A 10,038-nucleotide genomic window follows, 5' to 3' on the forward strand; every position below is an offset into this window, starting at 1 on the left:
GGGGTTTTTGACTACAGTATTCTTATTCAGAGATCTGATGAATGTGAAACACTTAGGAAACACCTCCTTATGCATGCAGTTAGCTCCCATCTTCTTGTCCCACCCCAAATGGGCCTTTTATTCATTTATTTGCAGCACTGTGGAGGTCACATTTTGTGATCCCACTCCATGATTTGCCAACCCACTGCATGAGTCCTGACCTGGGAAAGAAGGAAACATCTTCCACTGAGGGAAGCCTGGGCTGCACATTCCCAGACTGCAGGTTGAGGTACTGCCCCGTCTTCTCCTGCCATCATGTGGTATCTGCCAGCCTCATAGGGTCTCACACATACAGAAAAAGGAGTTTAAGAGTTTTGAAATCACTATTCATAGCGTAAAGCCAAAGCTTTACATAGAAAATGCATCATAAAAGATTTTAAGTGGTGTTATTGTAACCATGCAAGTCTAAGCGAATACTCAAGATAAGCTTTAGGAATGGAGGAAATATTGTCATTAAACCCTGCAAGATGGCTGCAAAACTGTAAGATTTCAACATGTAAATGTTTGTTCAGATCTGAAAAGGTTAGTTACTTTTCCCAGCTGTATGAATGAGTCTGTTAAAAATCTTTACCTACAGGCTTTGTCATCAAAAATTAATTCACTAATTAATTAACAGTCTGCACACAAAGTGGTTTATCAACTATTATCAAAATATGGCCCTGTTAAGTGCAAGTTTGTTAGCTCACTGTTTCAGTCTGTGTTTGCATGTGTTACCTTTGCTTCTGAGTTACAAATGTGGCTTTAAAGGTTTCAGGTATTTTTCTTCTTTTTTTTTTCCTTTTTTCTTTTAAATCCCTTTGCCTGGCCTTTTGCATCAAAGCAGATCACTACACACAAGTTCTCTCCCCAAAGGAGATTTTTCTCAAACTTGTTTACCTGTTCAGTAAGTTACATCAGTTACTCAGTAACTCAGGATCCAATATTTAACACTTAAAAAAATGCTAAAATAGTCTTTTTATATCCTTAGTATTTTTCTCTTTTGCCTGTCATACCTCAGCTTTAAAAGTTTCTGTGCTTCAAAGGTCATAGCAGTGAAACTGAATCACAGAAGTACAACTTTGTGAAATTATTCTAATAACAGCAAAGTTGACAGGACATTGAATGTCCTCTTGCATGGGACACTAATAGCCTAGTTTACAGTTCAGTATTTTTTTGACCTTCTCCATATTGCTTTAGTTCCCTGTATCTGAAAATAAAATGGATGAATTTCAAATAAATTTATATAAATATTCAAACTTTTTATTTATTAGTTACCAAATTCCCTATGTTGATGAAAGTCCATAAAGGAATATCATAGAAATAATTATTTTTCTTTAAAGTTTTGGAGCATCTGGTCTTGATTATGTTGTTTCCCACACAACTAGAATAAGCAGTTCATTGGAAAATAAGATCAGCCTATACATATGGGGGAGGAAAAGGAAGATATCACAGTCCTATTGAATTTTAAATAGCTCTAAAAGTTGAAAAATAGGTGATTTATTATGTCTTTCAGTTGAAACAGTAATTGCAAAGAAAAACTGGATCTGAAGGAAGAATACAATTGTGGGTCTAGAGAAAAACTACAGGAGTCAGTCTATTTCCTAACAGCCATGTAAAGGCAAAGTATTGCTGGAATCAAACTGAAACACTGAGTCCATTCCCCATTGCTGATGTGCATTTTCAGTGTAGTTTTGTCACTACATAATCACACATAACTATAAGCCACACAAAAATTATAATTTCAAATAATTTCTTTCAAGATACTTCCTTGCAATCTGGTGAGTTGTATGTGAGTTCAGATAAGAGGTACACTCATACCTTCAAATAATTTTTTGTATTATTTATGTTGCATGCAACACTTGTTTAAAATGTAGAATTTTTAATCAGGACTATTAACTGTGTGCCACAACCACCATCCAGTTCAGCATTTCAAGCTTCTGTTGTGTTTGAACTTACGGTAATAGGTTGAGGGGGAAAATATTCAGTCATTAAATCTGAGTGTTCCAGCTGAGAGTTTCCAAACCACCAGCAAATGAGCCCTGACTGTACTCCAGGGCACTGGGGACCTGAAACTGCTTCCAGAAAATTTAATGTCAAAGCTTTGGGATTTAATAACGTATCACCTGTTACATACATTGTGATGATTACTGTAATCCCATCATCCAGCCTAAAACACTGCCTGCATGAGCAAACTGGATGCCTGAGTGAAACTGGATAGTTTAGGAGCTGGTACTGATATGATATATGCAGCGTTCCCTATCCAGTAAAAGCACTTAACAGACTTACTGCATTTTAAGCATGTAGATAGTGTCACGGAAGTCAGTGCAGGCATGTTACTATGTGATTTGCCATACTGGGGCCCAAATCTTCTGTCCAAATGACACTACCAGCTGGAGATTAATTTACAGGACATACTCCATTTAAAGGTATGCGCAGAGGTAGAACAGAGAGAGAGGACATCTGTGCACAGTTCCTAGAAGGCAAGTGTATGGAAATAGTCTCAGACATAATTAGTACCCGAGAGGTGATCTTGCTGAGGAACACAATAAGAAGACTATTCTTCCCTCAGAATTATTTCCTGAAGCTGGATTTCCAAGGGCTGAGTTTATACCCGTGTATGCATTTGGGCCAGGATCCCTTATCGTGGCCATGCTGCTATACAACAATAATCTGTCCCTTGTGCTGTCTGTCAGCTTCCACCTGCCTTGAAGGAAAATCAGCATCACCTGGGTGACTCCTCAAAGGGATACAGCATCATCCAAAACAGCAGCAACCTCAATATTGCAGTCATTTCCTGTTTGCTTATGCACACAACACATTTGAGCATTTGAATATTTGTGGGGAAATTTTCTACACAGTTTAGTGTATTATGTAAAGCTAAAAGTGTAATTACTCTCCAGCAATTCAGTTAAACAATGTATGATGTAGTGTTGAGCCAATATTAATGACTATCATCTCAATCATTTAACCAGCCTTGCACATACCTTATTATTATTTTAAACATCAGACTTGAAAGTTGCTTGACAGACAGAGTTTGGGATCACATTGCTTCAGAGCAGCTTCTGTTAATATATGTCCCGTTTGTCCTTCACTGCTAGAAGGTGTTGCGAAAAATCTGTCTTAGTCTTCAGACTCCTTGAAAGAAGCAGGAAAAAAGGGAAGTCTATTCCTAGACTTTTATTAGAAATGCATGAACTGCCAAAGGCCTTTGTGCTTGAGGGAGCCCACGGGTCCAAGCATCTGTCACCACAAGTCACAGAATCACAGAATGGTTGGGGTTGGAAGGGACCTCTAGAGATCATCTAGTCCAAGCCACTTGCTAAAGCAGGTTCACCTGAAGCAGATTGCACAGGAATGTATCCAGGTGGGTCTTGAATGTCTCCAGAGAAGGAAACTTCACAATCTCTCTGGGCAGCCTGTTGCAGTGCCCTGTCACCCTCAAAGTAAAGACATTTGCCGTTGTTGAATTTCATTAGGTTCTTAATTAGGTTCTTAAGTCAAATGCCTGGACACCAACATTCAAATTGCTTAGATTGCAATCACTTTATATCTTTAATCAGACATTTTAATCTTTCACTTGCAGTTTTGCAAGACTGTGTGGAACAGAATATTAGTTTCCATAGCATCACTGGCAAAAGTGAAAAAATACATCTACGCACTACACAAGCTCTCTTAAATTGTTCATTCCAAAAAGGCCCTGAGTTTCATAATATAAGTATTTTTTTCATGTGTTTTGTTGCTTCTTTTTTTTTTTTTTTGTAATTATCAGTGCTCTCTTGCCTTCCCAGCCAGGAAAAACAGGTCAGCCCTCAATTTGTTCTCGTACTGTTTGCTGCTATGCACAGTACTGTGCCACGAGTTCTTTGCACACACACTGTGAAAGAGGACGGACTGTGTCCAAGTACAAACTGTCTCACTAGATAGATAGATAGATAGATAGATAGATAGATAGATAGATAGATAGATAGATTAAGCCTTCTAACAAACCACACTATCATAGGTGGCTACCTTCTCCATTGATCTAGGGAAAGTGATGAAGTTGAGGGGACCATTAGTTACCATTGTACTTTACCATTTCAGAGGATGTAATGGGAATTAACTACCAAGACCTGAAGGATGTATACCAGAAATACTGATACTGAAGGAAGCTCTAGTTTTGTTCTTATCCAGATTGACTTCATACTGTTGAATCTTTATTATGTTGCTAACAATAACCCAGTCCTCTTCCTGATACTAAATAAATCAATAATAACATTTGGTTTCTTTAGTTAGACATGAGATAATAAACCATATCCCTTAATCAGGTTTCCAACCCACAAGACAAAATGAAGCACCTCTGAAAGGAATACAATAGCTGTATGAACTGTTTGGGCCATTAGCTTCATCTTAAGTTTTAAACTTCATCCAAATGTCTTTTTCTTTTGCGATACTCTATGGAACAGGAGGGATGGGAAGGCTAGCATGTTTTGTTTAGGCCATTTATACTGAAAATTTAAAAATACTAAATGCTTTAATAAAAGTATTTTTAATAAGGTCTTTAAGATAAAAGTAATGGTTTCTTCCTTTTATCGCAAATATTTCTGACATTTTTGTTCAATGAGGTTTTAGTTTTAAAGAATTCTTCCCATACGGGATTTGTATAACAACGTCTCCGCACTTCCCTTTTTTCTTGAGCAGTGATATTCTCAGTGGTTAATAAGTCACGTTACAGAATCTGTAGAGATGCCCTTTAACTTTCTGTGGACACAGTCATTGTAGAAAAATAGATCTTTGTATATTGCAAATGTTGTCTGTTCTAAATATATTGTAGTTGTAGCTCTGATTCAGCAGAATACTTATGCACCTGCTTCTGACTATCTGATTCATCTGGGTTTAGGAGTATGGTTGAATACTTTGACAGGCCTATCTTCTGGTCTCCTGCAGAGAAATGAGAACATCAGAGCTATTTCCTTAGCTTTTTGTAAATCACCCCTTGAAGACACTTAAAGTTTATCTTTGCTTTGTGATATGATGTACTGCTTTGTTTCCAGTATGGTTTGGGATTTGTAGGGGCTTTGGCCAGCTCTGGAGTCACGAGCTAAGTGGGAAGAATGAGGACGCTGAAACCTGCACCCATCACTTCAGCAAATATGTGGGATGAAGCGGACATTTGAGCAAAGATGCACCTGACCAAACTTCAAGCCATTTGTCTGGCTTAAGATGTGGGATCAAAGTGGGAGTTTTGCTTGTGAGCCTGGATTTCCTAATTCCTTCACGTACAAACATCTCAAAGGAAGATAATTTTGAAGTAGAGCCCACTGTCAAGAAGTTAAAAACAATGTCTTTGAGGGGTAGGGAGAGGAGTACAAGTGAGGACAAACAATATTAAGTGTCGTTGCAGGCAGGGAGCCTTTCCCATCATTTCCTCCAGCCACGGAGGGGTGCTGCCGGTTTCCTGGGCTGGGAATTCGGAGGTGAGCAGAAACACCAGCATTTGGCAGGGCTGGGCAAGGAAGGAGCCAGGGGCTGGCACCCTTCCCTGGACTCTGGGAAGGGAGCAGGGAGAAATGCCTTCTCATCCAGTCCAGTCCTCTTCTTTTTAGCTTCAGTCCCCATAATTCATATATCTCTCTCTTTTTGTGATTCAGAAATCATAGTAAAGGATGGGAGAGAGCAGATAAGACAAAATAAGGAGGGAAACGCAATTTTTCGGTATTTGAAGAATCAAAACATGGTCTTCTTGAAAGCATTTTCACTAAGAAAGAGGGAAAATACAGAAAGAAAATAACTAGTAACAAATGTATTCATTTAAACTTGAAGAGGTTTTTTTTTTTCTATTTTTTTTTGTTAGTGGTGCTTTAAACTGCTGCCATTCATTAGACCAGCAGTGCAAGAGAACAAAAGTAACTTTAATAGTCTCATAATCTGCTCTATTTAAGTAAATTGGGGTAAAGTCTCATAAAACAGAAAAATTAAATTAAATCCTTGCATTTAGCTGGAGAGAGAACTAACAGTTGCATTCCTGGGACATAAGCCATTTTCTCTAAAGTTTATATGCATAGTCTAAAAATTCAGTAAACATTAGAGGCACAGAGAAAACTGAGAGGATGGAAGGGCCTATTTTTTTCAGCACTGCTTTCTACACCTTCTAATTTGTGTGGATGAAAAAAAGCAATTTAACCACTGAAACTGAAATATTCCTACTTTGGAAGTAAAACTATACAAGCAGAAAGAGGAATACATTTATTTTTAAATTTACATTTACTTTTTTCCAATTCAAGATTCTTCTGTACAAGAAACCTGTAAAGATTTGGACTTTAAGTCCTAATCCTTATAAATCTACAATTGCATAAATTAAATATTTAACCTCGCAATTTTTCCGTCTGATATTATAGGAAAAAAGTCAATTGTTGGAATGTAAGCAAAGGGTGGGGTTTTTTTAAATGTACACACTGCTTGGCGTTTCCTCACATAACCTTCTGAACACCACATTCGCTAGAGTTTGTCTATACTTTGACTTTTACTAGAAGTAGAGATAACTGGACTAATGTGAGTACCAGCTCTGGTCCGGCTGCAGCAGCATGAGCTGCGTTCATGAGATGTATTTACTGTGCCTTTTGGCCCTCTGCAGTACTTTAATGACCAGCTGATAGACCATATTGGGCAAAATTCAGATGACTTTTGTTCTAGCAGGAACTCCTCCTTTTCACTGTATTTTTACAGCATAGGGTAACCTTGTGAATTTATCCAACTACCTTCAGCACAAAGCACAAATGAAAATGTCCTAGTAAGCCTTCTAAGTTTCACTATCTCATCAGTGAATTCTGAAATATGAGCTTTTTTAAGTAAGCCACTGTGGCAGTATATTTAATTCACCCTTAGTAAGATAACTAACCACTTATCAGAGCTGCATCTAAACAAACAGAAAAGCAGCACAATGTAGTTTTGGAAATTCTTTGCAGATCTAGATGTTGTGAGTTTAGCCCCCAGTTTCTGTATCTTAAGTAAGATTGTTATTGCAACTTCCTGAGTATTCATCTTCCGCAGTGGGGTATCCTTCACATGTGCAAAGGTCATGGTGCACCCCACACTCTAAGCCATCATCCATTTTCTCCAAAAATCAACATGAAAACATTTCAAAAAACAGATTGTTTTCAGTGAGTCAGCTCAAAGCTCCAATAAAGTGAAAAGTTCCTATACGTTGAAGCACTGTCCTGTTTTGCACAGAAGAGGTTCCAAATTTTTTTATAATTATTTTCTGTTGAAAAATACCCTCTGCTTCTTGGAAAAGAAACAAGTTATAATGAAATTTGCTGTGAGTGCAAGCTGCAGACAACAATCATGAACAGCCTGGTGATGAGCACGTCAGTAAGTTTGTGAACAACCTTAGCGCAATCCCAGCCTTCAAGCAGGTAGAAAATCTGTTGTGATGGGCTCAAGTGATTGAGCAAGGGAGTCTGCCTCTACTACTTTACATTTCAAAACTATTTAAATACATAATTTCCCCCAAGAAGCCCTGAATTTTCAATTCAATGCCTAAGATCCCCTGGGGGTATGGGAAATCCATCCTTACCTTGTGACCACCATTAAACAGTAGACTTGAACCAGGCTGTCATCCCCAATTAAAGGGTGACTAAACCAGCAACAGTGAGTGCAAGTAGGTAGCTTATTCTCAACTGCAGTTCAGCAATATTTTATGAGTACCCTGATATAACACCTGGCCATAAGTCAATTCATATTGTCTTGCATGAATGATCCCATTAAATTAAAAAGTCTATTCAAACTATTACTCAAGTCAGTAACACTGGGAAATAATTGTTTGCTCCTATCTTTGCTACTAGTATAGAAAAGCAGCACTGCATTTTGAATCAAGCCACCATCTGTTATTTCATGCCTCACCAACATGTAATTTAACATGCTATACTAGAAGATTTGTGGTGAAATGGGCAATAAGGTTTTGTCATCCTTCTGCTAACCTTTACAACAAAGGAGGGAAAATCTTTGTCTGAGGCAATTCATATGATTTAGTGTAGACGTCTGTATTAGAATGAGATGACTCATACCCATTTACTGTTCTTCCACTGATTATAAAAAGAGTCTAAGGGGCCCATTCAGGTTAGACACATACATCACAAATGCAGCATTTGATTAGATGAATCAAACCTAATATGTCTACTTATAACATGTATAGACTACCCATATGTACTAAATATTATGCCGTTAACCTCACTATTACATTCAAATGGTATCTTGATGACACTGAATTCAGAAAAGAATAGAAGAGAATTTATACTAAATATACGGTTATGATCACATGATGGCTATAGTGATTCAAATCCTTTTAAGCAAATTTTTGGGTGCTGAAAAAATCTACTTAATGAAACAAAACCTGATTTATTATTTCTTTGAAACATTTGATCATTGAAGGCTGGGATTGGAATTAAGCTTTGGAAAACAGATCTTATAACATCACATGTCACTTTGTGAAATGCATTTCAGCATGCACATAAAACTGATCAAGTAAATAGATTTGAACAGTCTAACCAATACAAAATTCTCCTGTACAGTCTGTCATAAAATAAAGGGGTTTAACTGAGAAAATCAATGGAATGAAATGCAAATTTAGGAAGTACATATAAATTTTTTCTTTTGTATATTATTGGATGCTTGGATGAAGCTGACTGCAGGTAAGTGTAACAGAAGAAAGGGCATATGTCAGTCCTTTTCACCTGGACACCTAGAAGTAGGCAGGCATTTTTAAAATGGTGATCTAAGTAAAAATAGTGTGATCTTTAAGAGCTGATGTTTCACACTAGTAGGTATTATTATTTATTATAATCTCTAAGAGACTCTGCTGTTGTTCAGGACCTACTGAAAAATTTAAAAATCAAAAATAAAAAGGAGCTAGCTATGAATAGAGTAAGAAATGCTTAGATCACATGATAAGCAGTAGTTTCAGCACCATAGCTCATCTGAAAATCAGCCCACATTTTCTGAAGGTCTGATGATAGGCACAATGAGCTTGTGCAAGTCAGACACTTCTGGCCTTTGCCTCCTCCCCATTGCATGGTCTGAGAAATTAAAATGAGAAGAGATTCTTCCTTCCACCTGGTCCATAAAAATATCCTGAGTTAATGGACTAATAGGGTATATTAGCATTATATGTATTGCATTGAATACTGAAATGTTTTTTTGGTTGGCAGAGATCTACTACTGCTTTTCTACAGCTCTTTCAGATAAAATACAAGCACATCTTCACCTCTTCCACACTTCACAGGATCCATCATTAGATTTATTGATTGCTATATTGGAGAGGGAGATTTGTCAACTGAAGGAGGTGGCAGTGGCTGTGGTACCTCTGATCCTATGTTCCTGGCAGCCAAGTTAAGGAGAAGGCTCGTCTGCCCTGCCTCCCTCCCTCTTCCACCCAAGATCCCTACAGCAAGTGCAAAGTGCCTCCAGGGTACAAGACCGTAACTGCTTGTGTGTTCTGCTGCCCCACAGCTGTTTCCTTCACCTGTATGGTGTAAACTGAAATGCTCTGGACTTGGTCTTCCAAAGTAGTGAACTTTCTGGGACAATTTAAAAAAATAATTTAAGCATACACTTACTGTTACACATATCACTTCAATGGAGCTGCTTGATCTGCTCCAGAGCCTGCAAGTTCTAGAAGGTTCCCTTCTTTGGCAGGTGGTGTTGGTCAGGCACAGTACCCAGACTTCTGTTTGTATCACAGGGCAAATGAGGTGCAGTATTACAGATTTATGAGGTAAAACAAATTACCCAAAGAAAGACACTTCAAAAACGTAATTTGTGCTAATATATTCAACCAGTTGAAAAGTGTAAGCTGGTGACATGAAAAGAAATCCTAATGCTAATTCAGACCTCATGAAGAGCAAACTGTGTTCAGTGACAGATGGAACAAGTGTTGTCAGAATAAGAGCTAATCTAAACTATGAAGGATCAGAAAACTTACCTCAGAGTTCCTTAAAAATATTGGAAAACACTGGTAATTATTTCAATAACTGTTTGAAATGAGCA

Source organism: Streptopelia decaocto (genome assembly GCF_964273445.1).
Source record: "Streptopelia decaocto genome assembly, chromosome: 3".
Taxonomy (NCBI): Eukaryota; Metazoa; Chordata; class Aves; order Columbiformes; family Columbidae; genus Streptopelia; species Streptopelia decaocto.